Genomic DNA, 13,768 nt, shown 5'->3' with positions numbered 1-13,768 from the left:
GGGTGTTTTTATGGTCCTGTGACTGCTGACATTACCAGATAGTAAAAAAAAAAAGGTTTAACACATTTCAAATATCATGTCTTAGTGGAGCACAAAATACTATTGCAGGAAAAGATACATCGTGTGCACAGGAACATCAATTCTGAGAATAACTCGCTTCGGCAGAACATGGCAAGCATCCAAGGTCGACACAACCCTTTACCTCGAAACACTTAAAGATCACTTGAAAATGATAAACATACAAAATTCCACAGGTAAAAGAAAATACAATGAAGATCAAATAATAAATGAGTACAATAGGGAGTAAATATGTGATTATATGATAGAAATTGAGTACATAGAGTAAGATTATATGAATACTTGAAATCTAATGTAATATTAAAAAATCAGAAGCCATAAATGATATGGATGATTAATATAAGATATGAATAAAATGCATGAATATCAATATTGACCATTTTGGATCCACCAATGTCTTACGGTGGATCAGGATCAGTGTCTGGAGGAGAATTCAGTGTTCATTTCTCCAGCAGACGAGGAGCAGGATTCATCAGAGCTGAAGAGTGAGTGAAGATTCACACAAACACCTGCTTCAAACCACAGATATAATCCATCTAAACTGTGCGTTTGTGCGCTGGGGGGTATTCCAGAAAGCAGGTTATGTGACATAGCTGGGTACTTTTAGGGTATGTAAGTAGAGCCATAGCAACTTACTCTCTGGGCATAACCTAATCTGGAGCAGCTGATGTTCCAGGGATAGTTTGCTTAAGAGGTATTCAGATGCGTGTTATATATTTAATATAGTTATATTAATGTAACTAAATTTGTTTTATAGTTACATTATATATATATATATATATATATGTTATAATTTCTAAAACACATATGTGATATCTTATTAAAGGGTTAGTTCACCCCAAAATGAAAATTCTGTCATTTATTACTCACCCTCGTGCCGTTTCACACCCGTAAGACCTTCGTTAATCTTCGAAACGCAAATTGAGATATTTTTGTTTAAATCCGATGGCTCAGTGAGGCCTCCATAGCCAGCAATGACATTTCCTCTCTCAAGATCCATTAATGTACTAAAAACATATTTAAATCAGTTCATGTGAGTACAGTGGTTCAATATTAATATTATAAAGCCACGAGAATATTTTTGGTGCGCTAAAAAAAACAAAATAACGAAGCTTCGGAGCGTTATGAATCAACGTATCGAATCATGATTCGGAGCGCCAAAGTCATGTGATTTCAGCAGTTTGGTGGTTTGACACGCGATCCGAATCATGATTCGACACGCTGATTCATAACGCTCCGAAGCTTTGTTATTTTGTTTTTTTTGGCGCACCAAAAATATTCTCGTGGCTTTATAATATTAATATTGAACCACTGTACTCACATGAACTGATTTAAATATGCTTTTAGTACATTAATGGATCTTGAGAGAGGAAATGTCATTGCTGGCTATGCAGGCCTCACTGAGCCATCGGATTTCAACAAAAATATCTTAATTTGTGTTCTGAAGATGAACGAAGGTCTTACGGGTGTGGAACGACATGAGGGTGAGTAATTAATGACATTATTTTCATTTCTGGGTGAACTAACCCTTAAAATAATTAGCATCAAACAAACATAATTCTTATTCTCAGTGACTAAAGATTACTTATTAAATAAAAAGATTTAAAAAAAGATTGCACAACCACCCAATCGGTGGCAGTATAGTAGGTTATGTAAATCGCCATTAAACAAAAGAAGAAGAATGAAGTAGAATGGTGCACTTTTTCCAAAGAGTATAGAACCCAAGAGGCGACAGTCTGTTACTTTTTGGGCAACAGCCACTAGATGGCGCTCCGGTAGCGCGGCCGCCATTTTAGGGTGAAAATACTAACTGGCCCATAGAATACTTCACATCTTACGCACCCAAAATCGGCAAATTTCACTGCCAAATCAGAAGCGCAATAGAACAGTTTTTTAAATTAAGTCATCAGTAAATTGTATGGCTCCTACAGTAAATGTTGTATTGTCTTATATATGTTTTATTTTACCAGTTGTGGAATCTAACCATTCAACCATCTGAGGTAACGTAGTTAGCCTACTTTATTGAGTATTTCCATTTTAATCAACTTTACACATTTATTAATAGTAAATTAATAATTAATAAATTTAAGATCATCATGTTTGCAGCGAACAATATATTTCAGACGTAGTGGAGTAATACTAGTAATAATAGTATAGGTCTGAATTGAAATATATATATTGTATGTTTTAATGGATCACACTACAAACATAATGATCTTATAATACATGATGCATTGCTGTGTCCGTTATCACATAATTCCCACTTTTGGACACTTTTGCTTTAGACAACACTGCAAAATCAAGCTGTTATATTCATATATTTATTGTCCAACATTCCCAATTTTTCTGATGCATGTCCTTAATTTAATTTCATATGTTTGTATTAATTCAGTGTTTATAATGCTAATACTTGAACTTCAAAGAATTTTAACCCAAACTGACTGGGTTTCTAGAGAGCAAAGGTTTTGTGAAAAAAGTAGAAGACTTAAACACAAAGTCTGTAAAATAAACTGTTAAAATGATTTGATGATCGCTAGTGATAGTATTTTATTCTGTGTTGTCATCATTCAGGTTTGATTTCAGCTTTAATGTACTTTTTTTTTTTTTTAACAAAGCAGCTGATATTGCCATAGAAACTAGTGGACTGCCGACTCGCTTTCACCCCAAAATGGCGGAAACGCAGGGCCGCTGCTGGGCGCCGGTGTTGCAATGGAATGTTCTATTGAGTGTCGCTTCTTGTTAGTGTATAGCTATTCTTTGCTTTTTCTTAGCGTCTGTTTCCGTGGTGAATCATCGATTCGTCACTCGGTTGAGTCTTGTCTTAACCGGGAACATACTGTGGGTTGGCTGAACTTACTCCAGGACATGTTTTTGGAACCAGCACACCTCGAGTAAGCAAGGTTTGGGTTAATCAGCCGAGAGTTCAGGGTATATGTGACGGTAAGTTAACCTTGCTTTCTGGAATACCACCCAGATCTGCAGTCAGATACACAAACTCCGCCCACTCACCTTTATTAGTGCATTACCGCCACCTACTGCTGAGCACACACACTACACCCATTATTACATTAAACATAATTGTGATTTTATTATGATTTAATTAATAACACTATTTTTTAGATTTCCTAATTCTTGTAGTTTTTCCTTAATATTTCATATTGTATATCGAATATATGCATATACACATCAAGCAGTATTTTATATCCTATTATCTTTTTTATTACCTTTCTACATTTCAACGCTCAATTAAAAGTGATGAAATTGAAGAGATTATCAATTAATGAGTCTATGATTTAACTCAAGACTAAAGAATAACAATTGCATGAAATAGAATTAGGGCATCATAAATAAAATAAGTACTTGAATCTATTGCATATGTATTATTTTAATAGACAGAAGATTAGCCATTTCTAGCTTTGACCACTAGATGGCACAACTAGACTCAAGTGCCATTAGTTTCAGGTTAAAAGTGTGGTAGATTTACCCTACGCACCTGACTTAAGTTTCCCTGGGTCGTTCCTAATCGACGCCCCTAAAAATCGACGCTTAAATAATTTATACTCTAGCACGTATAATCCTAATCGACGTCGGCTGAGTCGGTCAACGTCTTGACTGAACACTATCACTTGGGAATAAGATCTCTAGTGTTCCTAACTTGCTGCACAGCAAAAAAAACAGACAGACTATGCCTTTGAATATGCTTTAATCACGGCTGGAGGACCTCATATCAATCACAGAGAATCCCACCAGCTAAAAGAGTACAAGAGTTTATATAGGATAGGAGCATGGCAAAGCATTATCATGTGTTTATTAGTTCACTGGTTACTCAATATCATGGGCTATTATATTTAGATAGTTCTCTAGCTGTCCCTAAGTTTATTTCCCCTTTTGTTTTATTCAGATATGATTCAGACACACACTGTCTTTGGCCCAGGTTTGAGGATATTTAGGTTTAAAATCATATAAATGTTAATCCTGCAAGGAAAAGAAATGTTAGTTATGATTAATTTAAAAATTCCATAACAGGAGACAGTGAAGAGAAATCAGAGATCTGATCTGAAGCTGAATGAGGATCATCATGTTTCACATATGAAGCAGAATCTCACTGACACTCATGAAAAATGTGATCTGCCTGAAACCAGATCATATTCCTCTACATGAACAGTTTTGTTTTGTGTGTATAGTTACTTTTGAGAGAAGAGGGGAAAAAGCTGACAAGGCTCATTTGCTGATGACTGTATATGTCAGTTTTAAACAGGATGTTTATTTAGAACAGAGGCACGGATTTGGTAGAGAAGATGACAGATGTGTTGATAACAGTAAACACGTGGAATGAAGACTTAGCTGGAGTGGGTAATAATGTCTCTTTTGCAGGGATGGCGAGGAGAAGACAGACTGGCAGACGGGAGTAGACAGAAGGCAGGTAATCCAGGTAAGTAGCGGGAGTCCAAGGTACGTATACAGGGTATATACAGGAATCATGGAGTTAAATTTAATACCTTTTAAGACCTTTTTTAAGACTTCTTTCATACATTTTAAGACCTCATCGCCACTTCAAGTTTAACCGGTTACATCAGCGACACTTTACTATATATTGATTGTAAGATAGCACAACTAAACAGTCTTAGTTTATGATAACTCCTTATCAATGCAACATAATTCAGAAGGGTGGGAACAAAGTACAAGAGAATTAATTGAGTGACTAACCCAATGCAAGGTTTATTAGAAAGAGAAACCAGAAACAAGAATTAGACCAATAAACAAAACAACTTACTGAAGAGGGAAAATAAAGCTCCGAGCATTTGTGCGATAGAGACCTGCATTTTGCGTCCCATAGCGGCTTTGTGGCTAGCACTTATCATGTGGGACTGGACAGCGTTGATCCTCATCAAGGCTACGCTAATTGCCTTCCGACACACAGAGCAGGACGCCTCACGGTTATTCCCAGAGACGGCCCTCACCCATGGCTCCAACTAGGGGTGCAACGGTTCAGTTTTTATCACGGTTTTAGGGTCACTGTTACGGTACGGTTCGGTATGTGCTATGTTCAGGGAAAAAAGGACTATGGTCAAATAAAAATAAAGAAAATAAAAATCAAACTGCAAGCAACAGCACAAATAAATACAATAGAGCAAAGATACAAAGGTTTCAGGTTTTTCTGGTATCAGTAGTTTTCAGGTATACAGAAACTGAATGAAGTAACGTTAGCTATTAAAACAACACTGCATAATCTTCACAAGATTAATCATTATTAATTATTAATTAAGTTACAAAAGCTATTTCATCAAGAGCAGTGAGTGATTTCCTTGTCTTTTGTTGTTTGATTAACATTAAAAACACACAGACAACAGGAATGCAAGGGCTGCTGTCTCTTTAAGACATAATGCACGGATCAGTACACTGACACTGAACACATGCGTTCTTTCTCGAGTGTATAAGTTCACTTAATAACCGACTATGTTTGCTAGGATACTCGCCAAGACGGGCATGTTGACAATTTGTGTGAATTTATCCATTCAAGCGCAAGACTTGAAAGAGAACTCAATGTTTGCACACTGTACACGCGCTTCGGATGAGTGCACAAATCTTCTCACAGCGCACGTGTAAGTTCTCTTTCATGCCTTGCGTTCGAATGTTTAAATTAGCCAGGCTTAAATGAGTTTAGTTTAAAGGCAGATAGCAATGTGTTCTGTTCAGGTCTCACCTGCGCTCGCGCGCTATCAACACTCGGATGATGACGGCGTAAATGACTGCTCATACAGAGCATACAGCACTCGCATTGAACAAAGTTTAGGGGAAGCCAGAATGCGTATCCATCGACAGAAACATACATTAGTCTAACAATGTCTGTTTTATTTATTTTCAACAAACCATATTATAGATGCGTATGCGTTGTCAGATATGAGATGAACCGAGGTGCAAGTGTGTGCCGAAACGTGTGTGGAGAACCGTTACACCCCTAGTTCCAACTCCTTATCCTCCAACCTTTTGCATGAAAACTTCTATTTTCCCATTAGTCAACGATGTTGCTTAACAACCTAGCGTGAAAGGACCTGTGCTATCAGTCAGTCAGTGAGCGCGGTAACAAATCTAGCGGGATTCTATAAATAAACTACACAGAATAAAACACACTATTCGCCTACGCAATGATTAAATTCAGGTAAACTTTAGCATACAACCTCTTTGGACAAATATACATAATGAAGATTATACAAAATGTAATACCTTGGAAAATGGCTTTTAATACTTTTTAAGGGCCTTAATTTTCTCTAAATTGATTTATCAACTTTTAATACTTTTTAAGACCCCGCGGACACCCTGGTATAACATTGCGCTAACCATAGATGAGACAGACAATGTGGTGGAGTGAACATGGGGCTTAAGTAGTGGTGTGCTCAAGAGTGCTAACAATGGTGATGGCTTTCAGGTGCAGGTGAATGGTGAGTGAGTGCAGGTGAGGAACCAGAGGGATGCTGGGAAATGGAGTCCGGGGAAGGTGAGACAGACAGTGACTGTGACAGTATAATGGTTGAAAGGCCATGTTAGGCAATAAACTAACATAGTAAAGGTAAAATAAATAAAAACTACTCACTATACTAGCTATATAAATGTTGTGGTGATAGCAGTGATACAATGAGAAGCACCAAACACATTTTGAGAAATAAAATAAAAGTGAATTATCTATAATCCTCAATTGGATGGAACTGGAATAAATACTTTTAATGTTGCGATCCTATTGGACTTATGATAGCAACCTGAATTGTAACCAAGCACTGTTGGCCAGAGGAGAACTGGCCCCCTGACTAAGCCTGGTTTCTCCCAAGGTTTTTTTCTCCATTTAAACACCTGTTTGCCACTTGTCTGCCACCTGATGTCACCTGATGGAGTTTGGGTTCCTTGCCGCTGTCGCCTCTGGCTTGCTTAGTCGGGGACACTTGACTTGACATTTGATATTCAACAGTGCTTTGATCTGCCTGCATTGACACTATTCTTTAAGAGCTGCTGTGCAGCCAAATAAAGTACCAGTTATCAATGTAAAGCTGCTTTCACACAATCTACATTGTAAAAAGCGCTATATAAATAAAGGTGACTTGACTTGACTATAATATGTCAAATCTCCTATAGATAGATTATTATTATATTATTATTATAGATTATTAGATTAATAAAGCAGTAGAAAGACTCACATCATTGTTCAGGCAGTGGTTACCAAAGTTTTTGAAGTCAAGGAATCACTTTAGAGTGTTTTTTTTTCATGGCACCCCAAACTAAATAAATCAATTAATTAATAAAAAATGAATGAATTAATAAAAATTCCATCTGCTTTTTATGGCACGATCCTCCTTGGTTTTTAAGTAAATTGTGACATTCTTTTACATTCTTCTTTTTAATATATATATTTTTCAGATTATGTTGTATCATTTCATAATTATGGGAGAAGGTTTTATCTGGCCTTGATATCAGCTTATCTGATCTCTCTGGTATTTAGATAAGAGGCTTGTCTTCAGTGATCTGTCTCCAGCATTACAATAGCACTTTATCTATTGATACTGCCTTCCAATAATGAATCATCTGTTTTTCTCAACTGAAAGGTGAATCATTAACATTTGTATTTTGTTAGCAGTGTGACTCTTTAGAACAAAACACTAAAGAGTTGTGTTTTCCTGGGGGCTTTCAGATTAAATCAAACCTGTTCAGCTTGAACCACTAGGTGTTTTTTTTTTTCCCAAAGAAATGGTTTGCTACAGTAATGGAAAAAAAAAAAATGACATTGAAACTGTTGATGTCTGTCTGTTTCTGTTAACCAGAGAATTTCCATGTGATGAGAAGGTGATGAGAAACTGCTGCTCATTGTTCATGGTTATGATTGTTTGAAGCCACTTTTGGGCAGATAATACACTCTTGAAAATAAAGGTTCCAAAAGGGGTTTTTCACAGTGATGCCATAGAACTATTTCTGGTTCCCCACAGAACCTTTCAGTGATCAGATTTAAAAATAACCATTTTTTCTTAGTGTGAAGAACATTTTAATAATCTAAAAGAACCTCTCTATAAAGAACCTTTTGTGGAATGGAAATATGTTGAAGATTCTTCATGGAACCATCAATGCCAATAAAAAAAACTTTATTTTTCAGAGAGTATCCTGTACAGTCAATCAAATGTTACATATTTCCCAGATTTTTATATAAATACTGTTTATGGAAATCTTTCACAAACTTCCTGATACCAGAGCAGATATATATCTGAAATAGTCAAATTTTCTCTTGAAGTTTGAAGTGTAGCAACTAGCCTGCAGTTTTGTTTATTGCGTTTGTCTAAACTTCATCCTCTGAGAAAACTTCTGATAAAACTTTACAGGAAACATAATGGGAAAAATCACGCAGACAAATAAAGAAATAAAACATCTGGGAATACACCTGAACCACCGGTTTCCTGTTTAATTATTTACTGCATGACTATAGAAAAAAATTTCCGCTGATAGTTATAGGAACTATGAAAACATTCCTCTGGTGTGAAATACTCTATTAAGACACTGATGGGGACATGACAACTTCCTCATTGTACAACATGAACAACAGCAGAACTGATATTTTCTAACATTTTTAATGTTATTTAAAGTACATTATGATAAATACTTTGATTGTTACATATACCTGCAACTAGGGGTTGAATAACTTTTTTTAAAGTCAACATTTATGTGATTAAAGTTGAGTCAATGTCAACTAGTTGATGATGACGTCATTAATGAACAAATAAGGGGCCTTTCACACAGAATGAAAAAACTTTTAGAAAACGCGTCTTGAGACCTTGTGTTTTTTCCCTATTTCACTGCCCGCGTTTCGCATTTTTGAAAGCAAAAATATGTTCTGTGTGAATGAACCCTAAGTCCGAACCTCGAGCACGGGTTGCCTTGTGCACAGCTATGGCATATGACACAGCACTGCCCACAAGCTTATTGCTCCTATTTAAGTTTATTTTATCAGTTCTTTTGTGTTTGGATCGTTATATTTCTCACAGATTTCTGCTCGTTCTAAATCAGACACAGATGAAGTAGCACAGAAAAGATTACATTTATATGAATGCATTAATGTGAGAGAGCGTGAATTTATTCTACCTGGCAGCGTCTCTCTACTAATAGTGAAGCGGTGGGTTTTAGTTACTAAGAAATATATGCTAGAACTTTTCAGTTTTTTACATACCCATCTATGTGCCAAAAACCCACTGAAATGGTCAAGTTGTGGCACATTAACTTTCTCTCAGTAGACTGTTCATAACATTCTATAGATGAATCAGTTTCACAGAAATTTGGAAGATTTTAACAATTTTAACAGCTTCTGAAGCTATAGCAAGAGTTCAAATATGAAGTATCATAATTACATGTTTGAAAAAAGTTTTGTGACTCCTAGGAAAGTGTGTTTGCTCTCCCCACACACTGTATTCACATCAATAAACCAAGATTTGCCTCACCTGGATTGTAATACATTTTCCTAATGTTATAACATGTGAAAAATAGTCATAGATTGATTAGTATCCTCTTGTGTTAGGGGCATATTTTACATTTACAATTATTCATTTTACAGATGTGTAGAAGTGCTCAAAATTCAAAGTTTCAGACATTGCTTAGAGCAGCATAAGCTAGAATAGGAGGGATTAAAGGAAATGAAAGCATATATTTTTTAATGATGAGGTTACTGCTCTCAAAAGAGATGAATTTTCAGCTGTTTTTTGAATATTGTAAGGGATTCTGCATTCCAGATGAAGGTGAGGAGATCATTCCACCAGCAAGGAACAGTGAACTAGAATGTCCTGGAGAGTGATTTTGTGCCTCTCTGTGATGGTACCACGAGCCTTTGTTCCTTTAGTGACCGCAGGCTTCTGGTAGGGATGTAGACTCGTAAGAGTGAGTGGAAGTAGTGGTGCTGAGCCTGTGGTAGATCTGTAAGCAAGCATCAATGTCTTGAACTTGATGCGAGCAGCAAGTGGTAGCCAGTGCAGAGAGATGAAGAGAGGTGTGACGTGGGCTCTTTTGGGCTCGATAAAGACAAGACGTGCTGCAGCGCTCTGAATCATTTGTAGAGGTTTGATTGTGCATGATGGCAGTCCGTCCAGAAGAGCATTGCAGTAATCAAGCCTAGAAATGACCAGGGCCTGAACGAGAATCTGTGTTGCATGTTGTGTTAGAAAGGGCCTGATCTTCCTGATGTTGTGTAGTGCAGATCTGCATGACCGAGCTGTCTTTGAAGGTCATCAAAGATTACTCCAAGATTTCCAGCTGACCTTGATGGGGTAATTGAAGATGTACCTAGCTGGATTGTGAAATCGTGCTGTAGAGCTGGATTGGCAGAGAAGACGAGAAGCTCAGTCTTTGCCAGGTTGAGCTGCAGATGATGTTCTTTCATCCACGCCGAGATGTCCACCAGACAGCTTGAGATTCGTGCAGCTACAGTGGGATCATCTGGTTGGAATGAAAGGAAGAGCTGTGTGTCATCAGCATAGCAATGGTAGGAGAAACCATGTGCCTGTATGATGGTACCAAGTGATGTAGTGTAAATGGAGAAGAGGAGAGGTCCAAGAACTGAACCCTGAGGAACCCCCGTGGTCAGTTGATGGGCTTTGGATACCTGAGATAGGATTCAAACTAGTGAAGTAGAGTACCTGTGATGCCCAGTGATGAGAGGGTGGACAGAAGGATCTGATGACCGTAAGTTTTCGAGCTGGCTTACATTAATGCGGAAGTTCTAAAGAACGCTCCCTGCATATAGCTCCTTGGTTGTTCGGTGAGAGGAAAGATGACACCTGGTTGAAAACAACCTGTTCAAGTGTTTTTCCTATGAATGGTAGGGGAGAGACAGGTCTGTAACTGTCTACAAGTGACGTGCTTAATGTGGGTTTTTTAAGCAGTGGGGTCTGCTTGAATGTTCAGGGAAAATGCCAGTGTGGAGAGATGTGTTGATAATGTGTGTAAGTGCTGGTAAAAGTGTAGGAGAGATGGCTTGTAGAAGGTGTGACGGAGAGGAGAGGGGAGGAGAAGTTTGGATACTTCTGTCTCAGTGAGGGGAGAGAATGAAGAGAGAAGATGTGTGGCTGTGGATGTGGTTGGACTGAGTTCCTGTGTGTGTGGAGCAGAGAACTGACTGCTGATGGTTGTTGTTTTGTCAGTGAAGAAATGATCAAAATCATCAGCAGTTAGGGAGGATGTGGGTGGTGGTGGAGTGGGACAGAGGAGAGAGTTGTATGTTTTGAAAAGTGTGCATGTATTTGAAGTGCTGTTGAACTTTTTGTGGAAATATGAAGATTTAGCAGCATGAACTTCAGCAGAAAAGGATGAGAGCAGAGATTGATAGCTACCTAGGTCAGATGGGTCTTTTGATTTGTGCCATTTTCTCTCTGCAGCCCTGAGTTTGGTCCGGCGTTCACAAAGAACATCAGATAAACAGGGGTTAGAGGGAGTAGCACGTGCAGACCTGGATGACAGAGGATAGATACTATCTAGAGAAGAAGTTAAAGTGGAAAATAAAGTGTCTGTTGCTGTATTCACATCCAGAGATGAGAACTGTGTGGGTGAAGGAAGGGAGGATGACACAACAGAGGAAAGATAAGAAGGAGAAAAAGAGCACAGGTTTCGTCTGAAGGAGGACTTAGTGGTGCACAAGTAGTAAATTGTAGATTAAAAGAAATTATCGGAAATGTGCACCAAAATAATGTCTGCGCAGTAGTTGCGTGTGTAAATTAGGTCAAGTTGGTTGCCTGATTTGTGACTACCTGTGGTGATGAGCTGAATAGAATCCTGGGTTAACATGTTTCACACTGTTCATACTTTATTTGGAGTTAACAATTAATCCAGATTGTTCATAATCTGCCATGTCACAGTATACATTCTACTACACCCTGGATTAATGTCCTTATTTGCATATATGCAGTGTCAACATTCAATTTGGACATGGTGCTGAACTGAGATCCCAATATTTTACTAACAGAGCTACCAATTTTCATGTAAAAATAAAATAATGATGCTGCCATCTTTCTAAAGTCATTTTACCCTCCTGTAATTTGCCTCAAATTTTCAGGTGAAAATTGTCATTTTGACCCGCCACTACAAAACAGCGTATTACTAAATAAATATTTATCCATGACATTTGGTAATATTTTGACTTTCTTCTTCATTTATGTATGTCTTTCACCAGAAATGTCTTTCACTATACTTGCTATTGTTTATTTATTTATTTTTAGTATTATTCTTATGGTATATTTTATACATTGCATTGTCTTGTTTTTATATTCTTGCATTTTCTTATATATTAAAGTTTTGTAGTTTTATTGTTTGTTCCCCTTTTACCCTGTTTTCTCGTGAGGAGGAACAAAATAAGAATTTCATTGTACCTGGTACATATGACAATGAATATCTTGCACTATCTTGAACTATTGAGAAAAGAAATTATCAAAATCGAGGACTGGTTGAGCTGACTCAGAATAACCCTAGGGAAGTACTGAATTGTAAGCATGTGGCTTGAGTGCTATGTGACTGAGCATCAGATCCTATGACCTCCTGCAGCAGGATTCTCATGGTATGTGAAAAACAAACAACACCAACAAAAAAACAGCTATTTCTTGACATTATTTTCATTCATCTAACTGCATTTCATTTTGTGTGAACACGTGACCTATAAACATTAAATCTACGAACAGCATAGCACTCGCTACTATTTAAAGCCCAAGTATACTTCATTTTCAGCTCCATCTCGTGTTTCAAAGTATACTCGACCATGGATGAGTGCAGACAAAGACTATAGGTATACAAAGATGGTCCTCTTACTTATAAATGAGAGAAAATGCAACGCACAATATGGCGGAATAAGTCCCGCCTCTAAATAAAACAGCCAATCGCTGACTGGTAAAGTCATTGCATCACTGCAGCTGCCCTTAGAAACTTCAGTTCCCATTGAAACCTGAGACTCCTGCTTTAAAACATATTTAATTATGAGTTTGGCAAGCATTTAAATAGATGGGACTAACTAGATATGGCTGCTTGAAATGCGGATGGACGCATTCGACACATGCACAGTACAATTGCTTTTTTATAGGCTATCAGAGGGCAGCAATGAGTTGTGTCATTTACAGGACGTTTTGCTCCGAAGGATAGAAGAAGAAAAGTAGCGTATCCGCCTTTGCATACAAAGTTTAGAACAAGAACCAAAACAAAAATTATGGAGAATGATATGCTGCTTTGTTTATGGTTTTCAATCACTCTTTCCACACTCTTCTTTGACTACTACACAGTACATCACAACTCCATCTCAACATTTACCTTGCGCATGTGTCGAAGTTTGGACTTTATCGACAAACGGAAGCATCACGAAGAGTTATTATATTCTCATTGAATCGCGGGAAACACAACCATGACAAGGAAAATTGACAGTTTAAAAAAAAAAAAATTATTTGCATACATGATTACTGACATGATTACTTGATTTAAAAATGTTAGAAATTCATATTGAAATGCTGGTGATCTCAGGATACACAGCTTCAAACTTTGCATACACGCCCCTGCTAATATGTGTAAGAAATAAATAATGATAGAGTGTTATATCAAATGATATTTGACCATTTCGAAAAAATTAATATCAGCCTGACTAAAAGTGTCTGTACTTTTTCAGTGCATTTATTCCTATTTGTCAATTCACAGCCCAATG

The 13,768-nt window shown here is 37.3% G+C and overlaps 1 long non-coding RNA gene across 3 annotated transcripts in view; it reads left to right on the top strand.

Annotated features, from left to right (window-relative positions):
- Positions 1-13,768, top strand: part of LOC127503639 (uncharacterized) — a 129,068-nt gene that overhangs the window by 80,472 nt on the left and 34,828 nt on the right. The window lies entirely within an intron of this gene.

Source organism: Ctenopharyngodon idella, chromosome 21, assembly GCF_019924925.1.
Source record: "Ctenopharyngodon idella isolate HZGC_01 chromosome 21, HZGC01, whole genome shotgun sequence".
NCBI lineage: Eukaryota > Metazoa > Chordata > Actinopteri > Cypriniformes > Xenocyprididae > Ctenopharyngodon > Ctenopharyngodon idella.
This window is presented reverse-complemented; position numbering and strand designations above follow the sequence as displayed.